Raw genomic sequence first — 8,789 nt, 5'->3', positions numbered from 1 at the left:
TTTGGTCCTAAATTTTTTATGTTTGTTTGGCATGCTTGGTCTAACCTTACTTTGGTTTTATATGAGGATTGGTTTTTGATCCAAAGTCATGGTGTTGTGATTATGGATACATCTATGGTCTGGGTCATCTGAAAAAAAACCAAGTTTCTTGTGTTTCTAGCCACTTGCCAGTCATATTATTGGTTCATGGATACTATGTCAAAACCCTAACCTTATGGTCTCATTTCATGGCCTTGTTCTTGTACATTATCGGTCAAGTCATCCAAGTCATAAAAAAATTTGGAAACCAACTTCAAACCATTTGTTAATCCATTTCAATTTATTTCATTTCATTGTAAACCATTACATGTTAGTCCATACAAGAAAATACAAAATTCGACATTTTTGACCAACTGTTGACTTTGGTCAACAGTTGACTTTTTGGTCAACTTTGACCAAAGTCAACCCAAATTCTTTAAACCCTAAATTTCATCCTAACCAATATTTCATTTTTCATTTACAAAGAAGATACAAAAAAAAACGCATTTTTGACCAATTGTTGACTTTGGTCAATGTCGCATCACGCGAAAAACCGGCGGGAAAACAAGAACAACAGAGCCGCCACCGTGCGTTATTTATCCCAAAAGAGGGAAAGGAAACGCTCAGAGTAAACCTGGGAAAGAACATGGTCTCGCGACCAAAGAGGATGGGTTCGGGAGTCGGTTATGCGAAGGGAAGGTATTAGCACCCCTACGCATCCGTAGTACTCTACGGGATCCACGCACAAAAGGAAGGAATATTGGTTGCTAAAACACTGCTCACACACACACACACTGGCTGAAAGAGACAAAAGAAACTGACTGAAACTGACTCGGCAGGACATCGTATCCTGGGCCTACTTAGTCTATTAGGCATAGACATCAGAGTCGAAGTAGTTCGGACCGGGGAAACGACACATGCTCGCTAGGATATCGCATCCTATGCATACGTATCTCCTCGGACGAGAGAAGAATCAGAGCATTCGTAGCTCGGCTGACACGCACACAAACAAACAGGACAAAGGCAAACGTAGAGCCTGAATGCCAATCACTGGACTTACATCAGCATCCGAACCGAAACACACACAAGAGGGCAAACATGGAGCCTGAATGCCAATCACTGGACTTATATCAGCATCCGAACCAAACACACGCACACTGGAACCTAACTGCCACTCGATGGTCTTACATCAGCTTCCAAGCACACAACAACATAACAAGTTAATAGGGAGTCGGGGACTCGAGCCTATAACTGTCAAGCACACACTCAAACAAACAGACAACAGATTGCTAAGGAGTCAGGCACTCGAGCCTAGCAACTGTCAGACAACTCACACAAAAAAGGAAAAAGGGCGCCCGGAGAGATCAGCTCAATCTCCTGCCTACATACTTCATCTGGTATGAAGATCAGGGCGATGTAGTTCCCCTACGGAGGGATAAAGGACTAGCCTAACCAGATAACAGAGGGAGACACAACACTAGGGAGACTACGACTCGAGCCTAGATGTTGTCATGCAAAGTCATCCCTAAGTTAAGGTTTCTAGCTAACTGGCACAGGGAGCCTGCCTATCCTAGTCATGACTTGCACAGGAAGCAAGCCACACACACACTTAACTTGCACAGGAAGCAAGCCAAGCAAAACCTAACTTGCACAGGAAGCAAGTCTAAACTAACCCTAACTTGCACAGGAAGCAAGTCAAACAATCCTAACTTGCACAGGAAGCAAGTCAAACAATCCTAACTTGCACAGGAAGCAAGTCTAAACTAACCCTAACTTGCACAGGAAGCAAGTCAAACAATCCTACAAGCACAGATAGCACACACTATACACAAGCAAGTGGCTCAAACAAGGGTTAGGTTTTAGTCGAGGGGTCATATCAACCTCAACAAACAAACCTCTGGAACTGGGTGAATGTGCTCTTAACCTTGCCATTGAGGGGCTAAGGTGAAGCAGATGAAAGGTGAGTGAAGATGAGACTTCACAGCTCTTATCCCTGGCCTGGGAGAGCTTAAGACAAAAATGCGTGGGTTCAGAAAGTGGGAACCCTCCTACACATTTAAAACTGACTCAACTGTACAATTGTACAAGATCTTGGGTTTGTATCTGCAATGCATCAACACAGTGGTGTGAGCAAGGCAGATGACACACTGAATAGCAGGGGATGGGTTGCATATCCCTTGGGTTCTGCCAATTGCCTCTTCACTTAGGAGGACTTTGACTCTATGCAAGGACAAAATTAAACATCCACAAACATTGCCTCTTAAGGAGGACTTCAGACAGTTGCCTGGCCAAGTAACAGGCCAGGTCTTCCAGACTACATGAAGATAGAAAGGTATACCTCAATGCAAATTGCTTATCAAGCAAAGCAAAGCAAAGTTCACAAGGAACTAAAAGCAACTAATGTACCTGAAATCAGTCAAGCACAGTTAGTATACAAGTCAAAGTTAAATCAGAATGAAACAGAGGTTAACAGTCAGCACAAGCAGATAAGTGTGCAATGCACAAGGTTCAAGGCATGTGAGCCAAGCAACCTACAAAACAAGCATGTTAGTCATGATAAACAAGCACACTCAATCAATTTGTATTGGTCTCATTGAAGCATTTGTGGCTTAACCTGAAAACACAAGCTCAAAAGTGAGTAACAGGACCACTAGGGCAAGCCTAGGGTCAAAAGAGAATGAGAAAGTCAAAACAGAAAAGGGCAAGCATTCAAAATCATGTTCAAACAATTAAGAAACACAACCAATTGGGTTCATGTGCATATCAATCACTATCACCATTTCATGAACAAATTAGGTCAAGGTATAGCAAACAGAAGCTCATAGAAGTCAACAGCAAGACTTAACTCAAAAGCAATCTCAAACATTTCCAAAAATCATCAAATAAATCATGATCAATCACAACCCACAGCATGGTAAGAATGTCAAATTTCATCTCATTTGGACAAGTGGAAGGCAGTCAATGAAAATCAGGAAGTCAAAGCAATTTTGAACATGCTCAATGAAGTCAACCAAACATGCATCAACTTAGAAAAATCATAAATCAGAAATGGTGTATGATAAATGAATGGGACTAAAACCATGGCAAAGATGAGGATGTCTAGTTATCTCATGTAAAATTTCATGTCCATCTAGTAAAGTATGGGAATTTCACAAATGAAATGGGAACAAGTGTCACAAAAAGTCAACATATGACCAAGCAGGGGAGAAAATCCCAAACAATTAGGAAATGCCACAAATAATTCCAAGAAAATTCACAAGTCAACTAGACATACAAGAGTAGGTTCATGCAAAAAATCAGATCAATTGGAGGTCAAGAAGCATGGTATCAAAAATCATCAAGTTGGACATCAATGGTGTGACACAAATTGTCACACCCTAATTCAAAAAATCATAACTCACAAACCAGCAATGATAAATTCACAAACCCTACACCAAAATCACCATGAGTGTGTCTAGTTTAAACACAAAAAATTTGGGAGCCATTGGATACATTCTCATCATTTCACAAATGTTTTGGCAAAGTGTACAAAATATGCATACATGTCACAAACCAATATGCCAAACAAAAATTACTCAACCAAAAAAATCTGGAAAAATAATGATAAAATACTAGAGGTCATGATGATCATGATGCAAAAAACCCCATGAATTTTGGATTAAAAATAGAGGCGCAATGATTTTTGTAAGTTGGTGTCACAAAGCGAAATAAAAAAAATTGAAAAAATTATATGATTTAATGGTTTAATTAGGGCATGGCAATTCACTTGGACCAATGGCAGCGCTCCTTTTTAATATATATTTTATAGAAGGCGTTTAATTAACTGAATTGGCATTGCGCCCCAGTGGTAAAACACTTGGTATTTGAAGCTTTGAGGCTAAGGTCTGGGGTTCGAATCCCCCTCGCCCCAGGCCTTTTGGCATTTATTTGGAAACAAGGCAAGGCAATTTATGGCAGTAAAAACAGGCAAATCAAACTCAATCCTAGGCCATCACATGCGGTACGTATACTGTAGCAATTTCTGGAAATAAATGATTTTGGAATTTTAAAAGAATAACAGTACTACTCATTAATCCTAAGTGGCAACTTGCTTTGCTGGAAAAAAAAACAAAACTCATTGTTGGTTAAGTGGCCCAGTCAACTCTCCCTGGGCCAATAGCGCGCCTGCACGCGTCAACCGCTGTACCAATCGGACGGCTTCTTCAAGCAACAACATGCAGTGCATAAAAATACAAAGTCCACGGATCTAACAGCCTTGGCAGCAGAAAGAAAAAAAACAGTTCCAGCATTCAATGTTGCAGAAAAAATATGCAGTATTTACATGTTCAACTTGTAATTTCCAGCAGAAAATAATTGCAACCAAAATCCAAAACAAATACACCAAAATGTTCATCTAAACACGCACATCCATAATCCAACCTTCATGTTCATTAACTCATGCCAACAAGGACAAACACAACACAAACATATTTCATCATCAAACTTAATGTCATCATATCTTTCAAAATACTTAACCATTTGCAAAACTAAAACCTCTGTTACGCTCAGCATAAAAAGACCTTCCTAAAGCATGCATCTATTTCACAAAATAGGGAGATCGAATTTTTACCAAATTTGATGGACAGTTGTGGTACAATCGTTGTTTGATGTTGTTGGCCTAAAACAGATGAAGCTCCAAGCTTGCAATGATGAATGATGATGATGGTTTGGCTTAGGACATCTTGGAAATGCTCAAATCGTGGACTGTCATGGATGGAAGGTGAAGAAAAACAGTTATGGGAAGTGGCCTTCCAGTTGGGGAATGCTGATGAAAACCAGTTCAAAATGTTGTATGAATGCTGTTTTTGGCAAGGCAAAGTTTTGTTCTTTGGAAGTTTTAACTGGTTTTTGAAAATGGCCAAGAATGAGTTTTTTTTAGAATGAATGATTTCTGTGGTTTTTGCTGTCAAATGTGGCTGCTACTAGTGGTTTTCAAATGATGAATGGATGGTGAAAATAACAATGCAAGGCTTGGTCTTTGGTGTTTTTGGACAGATTTTGAAAATGCAAAGCAAGGTGAGTTTTTTAGAATGAGTGAAGTTTTTTTTTTGTTTTTGTCCTCTCTTGTGGCTGCCTCTAGGGGTTTGTAACATGACAGAAAAATGATGAAAAACCTGCTGTTTTCTGAGTGCAAGGCATGGTTCATGGATATGTGGGATATGGTGGTTGCAAATTGTACTTTTCTTCCCATTTTCAAGCAACTAGGCATGGCTATGTGATGGGTGTAAGTACTTGCACGAAAATGACCTTGTAACATGACCAAAATCTGATTTCTAAACATATTTGAATGGCCAAATGGTTTAAAGAATGCTAAATCAAAAAGTCAACTTTGGTCCACACTTGAATTTCACATATGCTAGGTTCAAAAATGCCATTTTTATTGGCAATGTTTTGGCTCATGAAATTTATATTTTTGGAAAGAGGGGATCAAATGTGACTTGTAGGAAAAAACCCCACCAAAATTGGCCAAATGGTTTGAGAGATATGGCCTTTTGAAGTTCAAGATTTTGTGAAAATGATTTGATCATATCTTGCCAACCACACATGGGAATTAAGAGTTCTTGGACTTTTTGGAAATGGGAGAACAAGATCTTCAACTTTCATGTTGGGCAAAAATTCATTTGAAGCTTGTACCATGATGTAAGTTTGAGGATCAAGACTTTCCACTTTTGGTAAGTTTCAGTTACAGGTCCAGTTTCCATTTTTGGAAATTTTTGATCTGGCTTCAAATTCTTCCATGATGGTGTTTGACATGATATATGAGGACTATTTGGACATGAATGAGACCTCTCAAACCAATTTCCATCATCAAATCACTGATTAAATGGACAGTTGACCAACAGTTGACTTTTAGGGTTTCTGACTGACTGTGCATTGACCGATGACTTCTGAACATCCAATCCTTGACCAAAACACTTCAAATGGATCCCCAAGTCATGTGAACATGTTGGACAAACCCTAGGGCCTTGTCTCCTTGAGAAATGCACTTGCTTGCTTGGTTGACTGATCTCCTGATCAGTTTGACCTAATTCCTTGATTGGCTTGCACTTGAGGCAAAAGAGGCAATGCAATGCTATGCAATGGACCATGATATGCTATGACCTAATATGAAAATGTATGCACAATGATAGGTGCAAATTTGAGGTGCTACAGTCAACAATTGACTTTTTGGTCAACTTTGACCAAAGTCAACCCTCACTTGCTCTTGACTATCCAAACTTGGCCTAGCCCTTTGTTTCATTGTGTCATCCAATCTTCATGTTTGTTGATGATTTTTCTTGATTACTTCATTTGCAAGTAAGTGACTTTGTGCACACCATGCTATTTGAACACCTTTGAATCAACGGTCATTAGCCTTGGTCTATCCCAAACTTGGACCTAATCTCACGTTATCTTGTCTTGATTTACCACCAAAGTCCATGTGTGCACCCTTGCTTATTATCTTGCAGCAGCACCATAAGCACATAACCAGTGGTGAACCTACAAAATCAAAACCAAGTCATGTGTCAAAACTGCAGCAAGGCCACGAATGTCTGCAACTGTCTCAAGCCATAGGCCATACCTGTTAAACCTCATGCCATAAGCCAAATAAACTCTGCAGCAAGCAGTGCATCAAGGCTCACAACTTGCAACAAACCAACTTCACTTATCACTCTTGGCTAACCAAAAACAACTCATCAAACCATGGAAATGCACGATCAATCCAATGGAAATACATGATTTGCTAGCCCTACTGCTGCAGCAGTCCATTCAATATCCTGTTGCATATTGCCTTGCCTAAAATCTTGCAATAGCACCATGATGTTTACATGATTATTAGACATACTTACATATGCAGTAGGCTTTGGACTCGTGATAATGGAGAAGGCTCATGAAAGTTGCTGCAATCATGACACATCCTGCAGAAAAACCAGCTCACGACCAAAGCTAGTCAACTGGTGAAGGTCACAAAGAATTTCCCTACAGCAAGGGGTTATTGAGCCATGACAAGCCAAAACACGGTTGAGTTGTGATCACCTGGTGAAAACCTTGGCAATACACAATGCTGCCCTGTGAGATATGACAGGCCAAAACTGGCACAGAATGAAAGCATTTCTAAAAACCAAATACCTTTTAAAGAAAAAAGTTCCTGTTATAAAGCGGAATCAGTCTATCAGTAATGTTAAGACCGTAACTTCAGGAAAGGCAAAAACAGGAGATATCCTGGATTCAGGGTTCAATGCTACAAACCAAAATCTGAGTGGTACATCACCATTTCAAGCTGCAATGGTGCAACTGTCTTAGCTATATTGGAGTCTTGGATTTAAAAGTAAGAGGCAATGGTGACTGCACATCAAAACCAAACATATCCAAATGAATTCTTGACTGCTGCTACAAGGTCACCAACATTCCAAATTATCTAGTCTAGCTCAAGAGATTTATGGCAGCTCAGTTATGATGATGATTGGGATTCACCTGCATACAATTCAATCCACCAATAGGCAAGTAACAATAGGTTGTAGTAAATCATTAGCAAGCCATAATCATTGAACTATCAAGCTATGCATATACCAGCCTACATTACGCCAACAAAACCAGTTCAGACCTGTTACAAAACATGATAACTAAACTAAACTCATGCCAGTTATGGCCAAATGACAATACTCAGTAGCATACACTGACCTGCCGGACTACATCAACACCAGCTACACACCATCAACACAATGCCAGGCCCTGAAGTGTGTTAGCTTACCAAACCTGAATCATGTTAGGAAAACCACCAGCTAGGACAATAGAAACCCGGTCTGACCTACAATCCACAGCCAAAATCACAAACACATCAAGGTCAGGCCATCTCATTTCCTTGCAATTCAATAAAGAATCAGACCTAGCAACTTACCATATGTTGGATTGGAGTAGCAAAGCCAGTTGGGGAAGTAGTGGTGCGAGGTCACAGTGAAATACATACCCCAAAACCAAACTTGTTCCAAGCCTACATCAAGGTGCTTACAAGGACATGATTGGCCAATGGATGGTAAAAGTAGATAGGTACCAGCAAGACCAAGTCAGACATATTGCAAGACCGCCACATCCATGTGCTGCAGTGTGATAATCATCTACCAAATACAAAGTCACATTGAAGCCAACACACATGACAAACTCAGCTGTTCAATAAGCAAAACCAAGGAATGTCTTACCTGCTGCAGGGACATTAGCCAAGTTGGAGTTTGGAGCAGTATACCACTCTAGATTCATCATATCATGGTATCCAAGTCATCCTAAGCCAGTTCTTGCTGCTGCAATGCCATAATAGGTACACATGCCAAATGAGATGATTTGCAACCAACATCGCTATGTTGCAAAAGCGCTCAAGCAAAGATAGACCAATACCATGCTCAGACTTACACCAGCATGTTGCAATGACAATTCTGCACAAATAACAAGCAAGTCAATGCTAGGCCTAAAGCAACATTAATATTGGAAAGAATCAATGACAGAATGACATTCAAATCTGTTCCTGTGAAGTCTTGTGGTGATGAAGGTGTTGTAAAAAGGGCTAGTTCAAACGATGTTGAGTCCAGAGATAGAAGGGATTTCGATGTTGCAGAGAAAGTGAGTAACCAAAGAAATATTCCTGTGAAGCAAATTGAGTCGCATCATGTGAAAAACAACACCATGGATAGTGAAAAGAGTCCCAATTCCACGCCACTTTCTGAAACTTCTCAGAATATTGAAGAAATTGTGGCAGCTCC

At 40.0% G+C, this 8,789-nt stretch overlaps 1 long non-coding RNA gene across 1 annotated transcript; it reads right to left on the bottom strand.

Annotated features, from left to right (window-relative positions):
- Positions 1-8,079: 8,079 nt before the first annotated feature.
- Positions 8,080-8,548, bottom strand: LOC127076600 (uncharacterized). The gene is made up of 3 exons (XR_007786844.1): positions 8,428-8,548; positions 8,235-8,333; positions 8,080-8,153 (listed from the first exon to the last, which is right to left on the bottom strand). It is a non-coding gene; the product is annotated as an uncharacterized LOC127076600 (long non-coding RNA).
- Between the last annotated feature and the right edge of the window lie 241 nt (positions 8,549-8,789).

The sequence above is a fragment of the Lathyrus oleraceus genome, chromosome 1 (assembly GCF_024323335.1).
Source record: "Lathyrus oleraceus cultivar Zhongwan6 chromosome 1, CAAS_Psat_ZW6_1.0, whole genome shotgun sequence".
Classification (NCBI taxonomy): Eukaryota; Viridiplantae; Streptophyta; class Magnoliopsida; order Fabales; family Fabaceae; genus Lathyrus; species Lathyrus oleraceus.
The sequence above is the reverse complement of the archived record's forward strand: the minus strand, read 5'-3'. Positions and strand labels throughout refer to the sequence as shown.